We start from the raw sequence: 11,771 nt of genomic DNA on the forward strand, positions 1-11,771 counted from the left end.
TGAGTTTTTTTTTTTTTATGTCGAAGTTTTATGTTTAAATCTTTGAAAATATAATAAGAATTGTTTATCCGGTCATTGTGTGGCTCCAACCTAGTTGAACATAACTAGAAAAAAAAAAATTAGAACTAAATTGATTAACATTAGATGGGATGGGATATTACATGTCATGTGGAAGTTAGTAGAAAAATATTTTTTACACAATTGAACCTAAAATCTATTATCATTAAAAAAATTATAATTTATTTTTATCAACTTAAGCCGATAAGATGCATACATACTTCTTAATTTCTACTTTATTTTTGTGTTATGAAAATCTAATGATTTTTGGATTGTTAAAAGGTAAGGTAAACAATGCTAAAATTTATTATATATTATGTTGACATTTATTTATTAAATTTTAAACCGAGTTTAAATTTGAGTAGAGCTATAATTGAGTTTGAACAAAATTATTTGATAAATTTATTAGACATATATATATATATATAATTTTTCTGTTAAATGAAAATTATAAATGTAAATAATTTATAAAAACTAAGAACATCATATTGCAAGATTACAAGTAAAAAAATCAACCAAGTTAAGAAATCTAATGAATTTACCAAATAAGCATTAAAAAAATGATCACATGCATAATTTAAATCAAAATCATGTAAATTTTTATATGATGAGTGAAGAAGAGATTCATAACAATGCACATTCGTCAAATAAATTCTCACTTAAAAAGATGTTTAATTTTTTATGTACCCCTAATTACTACAATCAAAGTGACTTGAAATCTCAACAATGACGTCCCGATTTTCGTATCAATTTTTTTCAATAAATAATAATAAATATTCACACATCATCAACAACATTCACAAATCGGTCACGTCAACAATCCTGTTACCACTCATATGACCCGACCCCCATTGAGTACCGAGTAAATAGTCATTTCATTTTTACAACCTAACAGCGGAAGACAGTATATACATAAAAACTAGAATACAATACCCAAAGTATCAACATACATATATATACATTACAATCTTATACCCAAAAATAACATAACCTTAGGGGAAATATACCTCCCTAATCCAAAAACTCACCCTGTATATCGGGGTCTTAGCTCCTTACTGTCTCGGAGCTCTATCACCTGACCTATCTCTGTTTCTTGAAAAATTTAGATAATTTGGATGAAACACATCTCAGTAAGAAGGAATAAATTATTTACAGTGTGCGACAATATGAGTTCAGTTATAACATACTTTACTTTTCAAATCATCATTTCATCTGAGAAAATACACTAATATACATATTCTCATAATCGTATAGATATACAACACAAACTTTTATAAGTTTTAAAACCATTTCTCAAGTTCATTCATTTTCAACACATATTTACCCGCAAAGTTCCTGAGAATAGGAAAGATTACCCGCTTATACGGGTAGTTTCCCTCTGCCCTAACACGTTATGCAGTCAGATATGACCACATTTGATACCTATCAGAGCACTCACCTTACTCAGTAAGCCCTCAAGCGGAGAGTTTCACTTCGCCTCAATTATTTATATTATTAATTCACACGAATTCATTTCTCAATTTTATCATTCTCTATTTTTCATTTTTCGTTATTTCTTTCATTTCTCATTTTAACTCATTTTTATCTTTCTTTTACTTTTCATTTCCATTTCCATTTCACTTTCCAACTCATGAGTATCTTTGATATCTAGTACCAACATCGCATTTGTAACTCATGGCTACTCTGAGAATCTTTCTTTCCACGCCATGCTTCCTCCCATGGTCAAGGTTGTGCGCGTCTATAGTACGACTGGCCGGCCTATAGCCCTGATCTAGACTCAGGGAGCACAACAACTCTACTAAACAGCTTAGTTGACTGTCACGCCATACGCTCCATGAGTCTGTGTGGTTGCACTAACACCACTAACAATGGTACTATGCTAAATATCACAACCCATCATTAGGGTTTCCATAACCATCCATCAGGGTTATCATTACCACATACCTGCAATCATTATGCAGTATTGACATTTCATCAATCATATTTCAATGATCCTATTGCAACTGTAACGCCCCGAACCCTTAAATCTGGGTCTAGCACGTTATACCTGATAAAATCCCTGATAATCCATAATTCATAATATACGCAACGAAAAACATAACCATAATCTCCATATAACATAATACTAGAGTTTACTAATTCTAACATAATAAATTAATCTTCACTAGTATTCAAATATATACATATCTCCAAAACATTATCTACTAATACCAATATGTTTCACAACCATCCATATCTTATAAAACTTAAAACATAAATTATACATATCAAAATTAACATAAAAATCTACAATTTTCTCTTTCTATTTACCAAAAATGTTATAAAATCTCGAGCTCTCTAAGTTCGATCTTGAGGAAATCCTAAAAAAAATAATTTCATATTTGGGCGAGACACATTTCAGTAAGGAAAGAAATAATATATTAAACTCAGCGTGTGGCCATCATGAGATTATACATATCATTTTATAATATTTGCAAATCATTAACATAATTTCCTAAAACCATTTTCTAATCCTAATCAAACACATGCAAATGTTTAACCCACGAGATTACCCAAGGATAGAGGTGATTACCCACCCATACAAATAACACCCCTCTGCTCTAATACTTAGGTAACCCTAAGGTCACAATTAAAACTTACCAAAGCACTCACCTTACTCAGAAAACCCTCAAATGTAAAATTAATCTCGTACTCACACAGTTCAACAATAGTTTATCGGCAAAGGCCCTAAGGATAGGGAATTCTACCTGCCCATACAAGTAGGTTCCCTCTGCCCTAATACGTTATGCGGCTACTGTCACATCTGTAGCTTAGTGCACTTGCCTTACTTAGTAAGCAATCGGGCGAAAGGTACTCCTCACCCAATTGTAACATGTTCTACATACATACATACTTTTAATATCATAATACATCATTCTTTTCTGTCATTATACATTCATGCACATTCATTCATGTTCATAACTTAACTTTGCATTTCGTTTCACTTTAAGTGACTCTTTCCCATTTGTATCATTCACATTTCACGTTTCATTTCATTACATTGTCATTCTTTGTCATTTCATTTCATAACATTTTCATTTCATTCATTTATACTACAGCCGCTCTTTAACCGTCATTTGTTAATCCACATAGAAATGCGTTAGAATCTGCTAACGCAACTCCTTTTAGCAGTCATCAGTTAGTCCATATAGAAATGCGCTAGAATCTGCTAACCCGGCTTTCAGCTATCATACTGTTACATGGTTGCATTTAATATACACAGGCAATATTATTCATATCATATTTTATTCTCATTGTTTTACTTACTTAGCCTGCATCTCATACATTTAACATATACTTGGCACAGATTCTCATGTCACACAATTTAACAGTAAAATTCATACATTGCCTGTAAAATAAGTCAACCAACATTTAATGTTTATAAATTGAAAATACCTTTCATTTCTTACATAATTATCCTGAAAATATTTTTCCACTTTTACCAGCTCATTTTCACACATACATATCTAATAAACAATCATAAACTCGAAAAAAATATAATTTAAACAGTTGACATTTTACCCATACTGAAACATGTATATACACATACATATAACACAATTTATTTTTTCATTAAATTCATAAAAATTTTGATTTAAATATATTTTTCTCCTTACCTGGTTTCTTGAACTACGCCAACAGGGACTCCGAAAAATACATGCGGCGCTCACCCGGACCCTGAATAAAAAATTCCTAACTCTAATAAATTATTCCTGAATAAAATATTATTTAAATATTTCTTAAAGTCATAATTCCTAAATAAATAGATATACCCTTAAATTTAGCCAAATTGTCAAATTCTCAAATCCCACTATTGTTTTGGAGTAGGGCCTAAAAAACCCCAATTGAAAAATTACCTACGCCAAAATGACGATATCAACGACTAGGATCCGGTGGTGGTATCTGATCGTCGATTTAACAGCAGATTTAACCAGAAATTGAGAAATTAGGAAAAATATACCTTTTCCTATGAATGATGCCTATGCTACTTCCACGACAAATCCGCTCAAGTAGAATGTCAGTGGTGGAACTAGGAACCCAACGGTACCTTCCATTTCCCGATCGGTTGAGTATTCGTCGAGAAATGAGGGAAGAGAGAGAGACGGAGACGGAGAGGCGGCGAAGGCTAAGAGAGCTGCTGAGAGAGATTCAGAGAGAGAGGTGAGAAGGCTTTCATCTTCTTCTTTTTTTCTTTTTTTTCTTTTACTTACTTACTTTTATATAACTTTTATATATATAAATATATATATATATATATATATATATCACACTTTAACTTTTATGTATACATATATTAAACTTACATATATATATATATATATATATATATATCTTTATTCCTTTTTTTTAACTATTTTTGTTTATTTATTTATATATATATATCTTTATTCCTTTTTTTTAACTATTTTTGTTTATTTATTTATTTATTTTAATAAGGTTTAATTAATTCATTAATTAATTAATAATTACTCTTTTTTTTCATACTATTTATTTTTGCTTGTTTATTTAATACATTAATTGAATAATGTTTAATTAATTGATTGATTAATAATTTTAATTAATTAATTTTTTTTTAATAATTTTTTTTCAGGTTATTACAACAGCTGTCCCACTTTGCAATGTTCACATTTTCCTAGTATTCACAGTCAGTATATACGTTTCAGAATTTACGTTTCAATATTTTCATATCAATATACATCATTAATCTCATATCAGTAGATCTCAATTCATTTCAATAAAAATATTCTCATCATTTTATGTGCACATTTCATCACCTCATAATAGTATATATCGTGTTTCACGTATTTTACCATTTCTCAAAATACCCATATCGGTAATTTACACAATCTCATTTTCATAGAAATCATTTATATTCGCATATAAATATCACATTTCATTATTTTCTACCAACATATCAATAATTCTCATTTCATTATTTTCTTAAAAATTACTCATCATTATATTTCCCATTTTTCAATATGCGTCATATGCCACACAGTTTTCATCTAATATTCATAATATATTAATTTCACAAGGAAAAACACCATAACTTTATTTTTCACATATTTATTTAATCAATGATATCAAAATAGTGCTATAATTTATTCCCCTTAAGTAACTTACTGAGAGTCTCGTTAAAACCCATATCCTACGCCCTCGGCGTCCGAAACACAAATCCTGCAATTCGCTTTTTTCCTAAATTAATTAACTCATTTCTCAAAATAATACCCATATAACCTTTCATAGGTTCCATACACTCCAAATTAACATTTAAACTTATATTTAACACCCTTATCTGGTTTCCTGAACTATATTAGCAGGGTCTCGAAATTACACCAACGACGCTCACCTGGACCCTGAATTCAATAACCTAAATTCAACCTCAAAATGCCCAGTATTCTAACATCTATAAATCTAAATTAATTAAATAATAATTAGCCCCTTAATAACCCCTTTATCCAAATTTTGGGGTTGTGCCTACGACGACCCCACGAGAAATTTATTTCGTTATACTTGTAGAGAATTATTCTTATATTCGCGTGGTAGTGTCCGATCATCAATTAGGTTTAAGATTTACGAGAAATTGAGATAAGAGTGAGAATTTAACTTACCCCATGAGATATGTTGTAACGTCCATCAATTTCTTAACATAAAATATCACATAATAAATAAAATGGTCAACCCGAACCCGTGGGTAGCAGGAACACCTGTCAAACACAGTGGAAAACCTAGCAGCAGTAAATATAAAATCTCAAACATCCAATCATAAAACATAATACCAGAGCATTCTATACATCCTCACATACATCAAAATATCTCTAGGGTAAAACATAAAACAACTCTGACCCTATTACAAAATCTTACCTTTCTCACAGGGTAATCTCACTAGCTCAATGGCGGCCCTGACCCGCCGGTCTCTCAGGAGCTCCTGAAAAATTAATTAAGTTTGGGGGTGAGACACTTCTCAATAAGGGAAAATAAACTAAATACAGTTGTGTGACAACATGAATATTTAATACATTTATACGTATATAGTACATTTCATAATTCTATAAACATCATCATATCGTACTAGGTAAACATATATTTTCACATCTGTTAATAAATCATAACATACATAAAATCATCTGTTATAATTGTAGTACTGAAAATAAATCCAGGATGAATAGTTAGCTGATGTCATATATTACCCCCCATGACGGGTTGTGCAGCCCAAAGACGGGACTTGACAATAGCTGGCCGACCACTGCCGAATCAAATATGTCTGTAAGTACGATGAGTCCGTCACACTCTGGTCCGAACTGCCAGGTGGACGTCCACACTTTACTGAAAGCCACATCGACTATCCATCTCCCATCCCCTCATGGGATGGTTAGCACTAATCTGACGTAGATATCTGATCTACACATATAGTTACGGTATCGAGCCCCTGAACTGAACTAAACTAACATCCTGATGGTGATAACATATAATACATGATCGTACATATAGCATCATTACGGCCTCGTGCCAAAAATATAGTAATTACGGCCTCATGCCGAAAACATAAATACATGGCCTCGCGGCAAAAACATAAATACGACCTCGTACCGATAACATAAATACGGCCTCGTGCCGATAACATAAATACATGGCCTTGCGCCAATAACATAAATACGGCCTCGTGCCGATAACATAAATATATGGCTTCGCGTCAAAATTGTTTCAGGTATATATATTCTGAAAATACATCATTTATCACATAATCATCAAAACCATCACAACATAACTCATATTTTCATAATACTTGAAATCATGCTTTGTTCGTAAAATCTTTCACATCATAATACATTTCACATAAAATAATATTCCATGCCACACATATGCTGTTAAAAGTCATACTTCATATTCTAAAATCGTGAATTTCTTACATCTCATACATACATATACATTTTAATCATTATAACAATATTTTCCTAATCGTACATTTCATTCGTAATACACAATATAACATATGCTTTTCTAGAAAATAAATTTACTCATAATCAATAATAATTTGTATGGAAAATTACTGTTTTAGTTTATTCCCTTACCTGGTTACTGATAAATTCGTTAGGACCCAAAATTTCACGCCCTTGGCGCTCGAAATTCAACTCCTAAAATTTACATTTTCACCGTATTAATTAATCTATTTTTCTAAAATAATACTCATCTAGCATTCCCTAGGCTCCATATACCTCAAATTAATATTTAAACTATTATTTAACATTCCTACTTAATTTTCCAAATTTTGTCTGCGGGTCCCAAAATCACACCCGCGGCGCTCACCCGGATCCTAAATTTCAGAAATCCAACTTCAATCCCAGATGCTTAATATTTTAGCATTTCTAAATTAATGTTAATTAATTAAAAATAAGCCCCTTAATAATTGCCGCACCCCAAATTTGAGGTTTTGACCCGACATTCCCACAAGAATTCCATTCTACTAAACTTGTAGAGAATCATCCCTAAATTCTTGTGGTGGTGTCCGTTCGTCAATTGGGCTTATATTTTGCAAGAAATTAAAGAAAAAGAGAAAAATAGCTTACCCCAGAGAATATACCTTCGCCGCTCTTACCACCGATCCGTTCCAGTAGAAATGACGGTAGCGGCGAATGGAGTTCAGTGGTATTTTCGGATTTTTGATCGGGCGAAAATCCATCACGAAATCGAGGAGAGAGGGAGAGAGAGAGTTTACGTTGCAGAAGAATAAGAAAAAAAAAAGAAAAGAATGAAGAAGAAGAAGAAGAAGAAGAAAATGGGGGGGTGCAGGAGAACTTTTAATAAAAAGTTTCATCCTGAAGCTTCAAGATGTTAATAATAATAATAATAATAATAATAATAATAATAATATATTTAATTAATATAATAATATATTTTATTAATAAAAATAAAAATAAATTTTAATTAAATTTTTTTTCTTTTTTCTTTTAAACCCGATTAATTAATTAGTTAATTAATTAAAATTTTAATTAATTATTTTTTTTATTTTTATTTTTTTGAAATCAATCTACTAATTTTTTTTTATATCTCTGTTTTTTGGGTTTTTACATATGTCTACTCCGCTCCTACGATCAATCCGCTTTAGTAGAAATGATGGTGATGGAAAATGGAGTCCAGCAGTATTTTGTGGGAGAGAGAGACGGAGGTGAGCGAGCGAGCCAGAGGGGAGGTTTCTGTGCGTGAGTTACAAAAATAAAAGGGGGGGAAGTTTTGTTTACTTCCTTAAGGATCTTTATGTATATATATAATATTATAATTTATATTATATTATATTACTATATTAATATATTATATTATTTAATTAATAATATTTGTTTATTTATTATTTTAATTAATTAAATTAACTATTTTATTTTATTTTATTTTATTTTATTTTTAAGATCACTATACCTCAATATTATTGGGGTCATTACATCAACCCACTAACAAGCTTTTAAATGAGTTTAAATTAGTTAAACTTATAGCTACACTCAAAAGGCTTGTTTAAGAGTCTAAATGTTTAAGTATGTGACTCATTTTGAGTGAAACATGTACAGAGTAAGCAAGCTGATGTTGGAAATGGAACGGAGCGGACCGACTACATATGCTTTTTGGGCTTGTAATTTATTGTTTTATTGGCTAAGACAATTAATAAGTTATGCCCCCGCGATACGGTACATGAGTATTGGAGAAATTTTTCTAATACTTTTGTATGGTTATGGTTAGTATAAATACATATGATGTAACCCTACTTTATATATAGTGAAATTCAATCGCCGTTCGTTCATGTGAATGTAAGCATATTGTCGAATCACGTAAAATCTATTTATTTTTATTGCTCTATCTATCTCTTTGTTTTTCGTACTATTCATTACAATTGATGCATGTTTTACAACACTAAACAAACTAAATTTAGGCTAATTATTTTATCAAAATCGATTCATTTAACAAATGGAATTACATTGCCCTAACTGCAATTTTTTAGTTTATTTACAAATTAAACTGCCAAAATACTCTTATATCCTCTTTTACATATTAAAAAATAAAACATGCCATTAAACTACACTAAATTGAATTGACATTTAAAAATTTATATTCTAATTTTTAGTGATGACATTCACAGACCAACAAATTAGCAAAGTTTGGCAAGTCTATGCATTGCATGATGTCCCTTTAATCATTTGATCTAAATTTCATTGTTTAATTATTTCAATTTGAGTGAAATCCACTAATATTGCTTGCGAGTATTGAAAATAATATTACACACTTATTTTGAAAATTTTCATAAAACCTCTTAAAGCGCCTTTTGAGAAAAGAAAATGTAATAAGCTATAAAATATCGAACAATTTTACTCTTTCATGGATAATGTCGTACACTTTACATGGGGAATTGATCGCAAACAAACATTATTTAAAGAAAAATATTTTTATCATATGCACATTTTATGTGATAAAATTTTTCTTTTAATCTTCATACATTGTTCCTTAAAATTTTTCTTTTAATCTTCATACATCGTTCCTTAGTTAGCTTCCACAAAAAAAAAAAAAAAAAAAAAGTATTTTTTTATGTTCATCGGTCATTGAATGAGTGCTACTATGTAATAATTTAATGTATGCTTATAATTTCCTACCATTACTAAGTCTTGTGCAACTAATTGTATTAGAAAGTCAGCGACTAAGGCTTAACATCGGGTTAGGTTTATATTGAACAAAACATTCTCAAAATTGATTTCACTTTTTCATATTCAGCTATTGCAAATTTCTATTAAAAAAAACTAAATTAAAAATAATAAATTGTAAAATTCAGAATCATAATTTATAAATAAATCAAATGAAAATTAAAAATAAATTGTAAAAGTCGGAATCATAAATTATAAATAAATCAAATGAAAATTAAAATTATGAATTAAAGTATTATAAAACTTTTAGTTGTATTATAGTAACACCAATTTAACCATTGACCTATTAGTTGGATTGGTAAAATAGTGACTCAGTCATTTATTTTTTTAAGGTTGATGTCCATATTAGGTCTAATACTATTATTTATCTGCAATTATGTTTTAATTTATTACAATAATAAAATGCTTACTTTAGTAATAATTTTTTTCTTAAATGTAGAAGTAAGAGATGATGAAGGAGAGGAATTTTTATCTATATAAGTATAAAAAAGCAGGGTTACGTATTAAATAATTAATTATCACAAAAGCTTTTGTTTACTTGATTAATGAAGGCCTCACAAGCCTAACCTATAAAGCCTGAATTAACTCATATTTCTTGTTATCTCTATCAAAGTTTTAATTTGATATCACGAGCATAAAAATTATAAATTTTAGTTGTGTATATATATATATATATATATATATATATATATTTAGGAGATACTCTTCAATATGATCCATGTTTACTTGAAATTACATTTCCCTAATTTGCAAGTTCGAAGTTTGGCTTTAAACTATATGAGGATGAGAGGGTAATCCATGTGCACTATGCATGTATTCCGGATGAAATCCGGTAGTTACCGTACATAAATAGAATATATATTTTATTTTAATGATGCGGGTACTAACCATCCAAGACTCCGTGGCCCAATGGATAAGGCGCTGGTCTACGGAACCAGAGATTCTGGGTTCGATCCCCAGCGGAGTCGATATTTTTTTATGTTTTATGCTGGACGTCATTACTGCCGAGTTGTTTTCGTAAAGTCAAATTATAAATTTATCCCTAAAATGAAGACCTTTTTCCAAATCGAAATAAAACAAAATTAAAGACCCTTCATTGCTCCAAACAGTGTGGTGTCACGATTTTTCTCATGATAATATGATATAGGTGAGTTGGAAACTTTAGTTATTAAAAAAAAAAAAAAAAGCAAAAATGTTTCCACATTTAAGATAAAATAGGTAAGTGTATTATCATGATAACTTTATCTATTATATAGATAGTCATTCATTTTATTGTTTAGAATAATTTGTATTTATTGTGCTACCTTTGTTAATCACTTTTATACTGTAGATTACAAATTTATATTTTGAGGAACAAAAAAATATATTAAATGGAAGATAATATTAGTTTCAATAGAACAAAAAAAAAAAAAAACACTTCTGTATGTATAATCAAAAGAATAAAAGAAATGCATTGGCATGTCTTTGAGAATTTTCTTTCTTTTAGTGGTCTGAATGAATCTATTTGATCAATCAAATGGATATGCCACCACGTCACTTTACTTTTAATGTATTAAAATTTTTCAATGGATAACTCTTGTACTGATGTAAACCTCAAGAGGATATTTTATGATTTTTCTCCCTAACTACAAGATAAAAACACAGTTAGGGAGAAAAATAAAAAATTACTATATGGATAGAGGCTACTATGTAGACAATTGTCCACCTCCTTTTTACTAACTCTTTTTATTCTCTTAAATTCAAGTGCTCGTCCCAGTCATTTTATATATATATATATATATATATATATATATATATATATATATATATTTTATACTTTAGTTTAAACTTCTAATTTATTATAATTTCAACCACGACACAAAATGTTGAAAATTATGAAGAAAAATCATAAACTATTTTAGTGCCATGTTTGGGGACCAAATATGTAGAGACCTGAAGAAATTATAGAATTAAATAATAATAGAGGGAGAAAAAGGAAAATTCAAAAAAGTGGAA

The 11,771-nt window shown here is 29.7% G+C and overlaps 1 non-coding gene across 1 annotated transcript; it reads left to right on the top strand.

Annotated features, from left to right (window-relative positions):
* Nucleotides 1-10,671: 10,671 nt before the first annotated feature.
* Nucleotides 10,672-10,744, top strand: TRNAR-ACG (transfer RNA arginine (anticodon ACG)). The gene has a single exon. It is a non-coding gene; the product is annotated as a tRNA-Arg (tRNA).
* The last annotated feature ends 1,027 nt before the right edge of the window (nt 10,745-11,771 follow it).

The sequence above is a fragment of the Malania oleifera genome, chromosome 10, assembly GCF_029873635.1.
Source record: "Malania oleifera isolate guangnan ecotype guangnan chromosome 10, ASM2987363v1, whole genome shotgun sequence".
NCBI lineage: Eukaryota > Viridiplantae > Streptophyta > Magnoliopsida > Santalales > Ximeniaceae > Malania > Malania oleifera.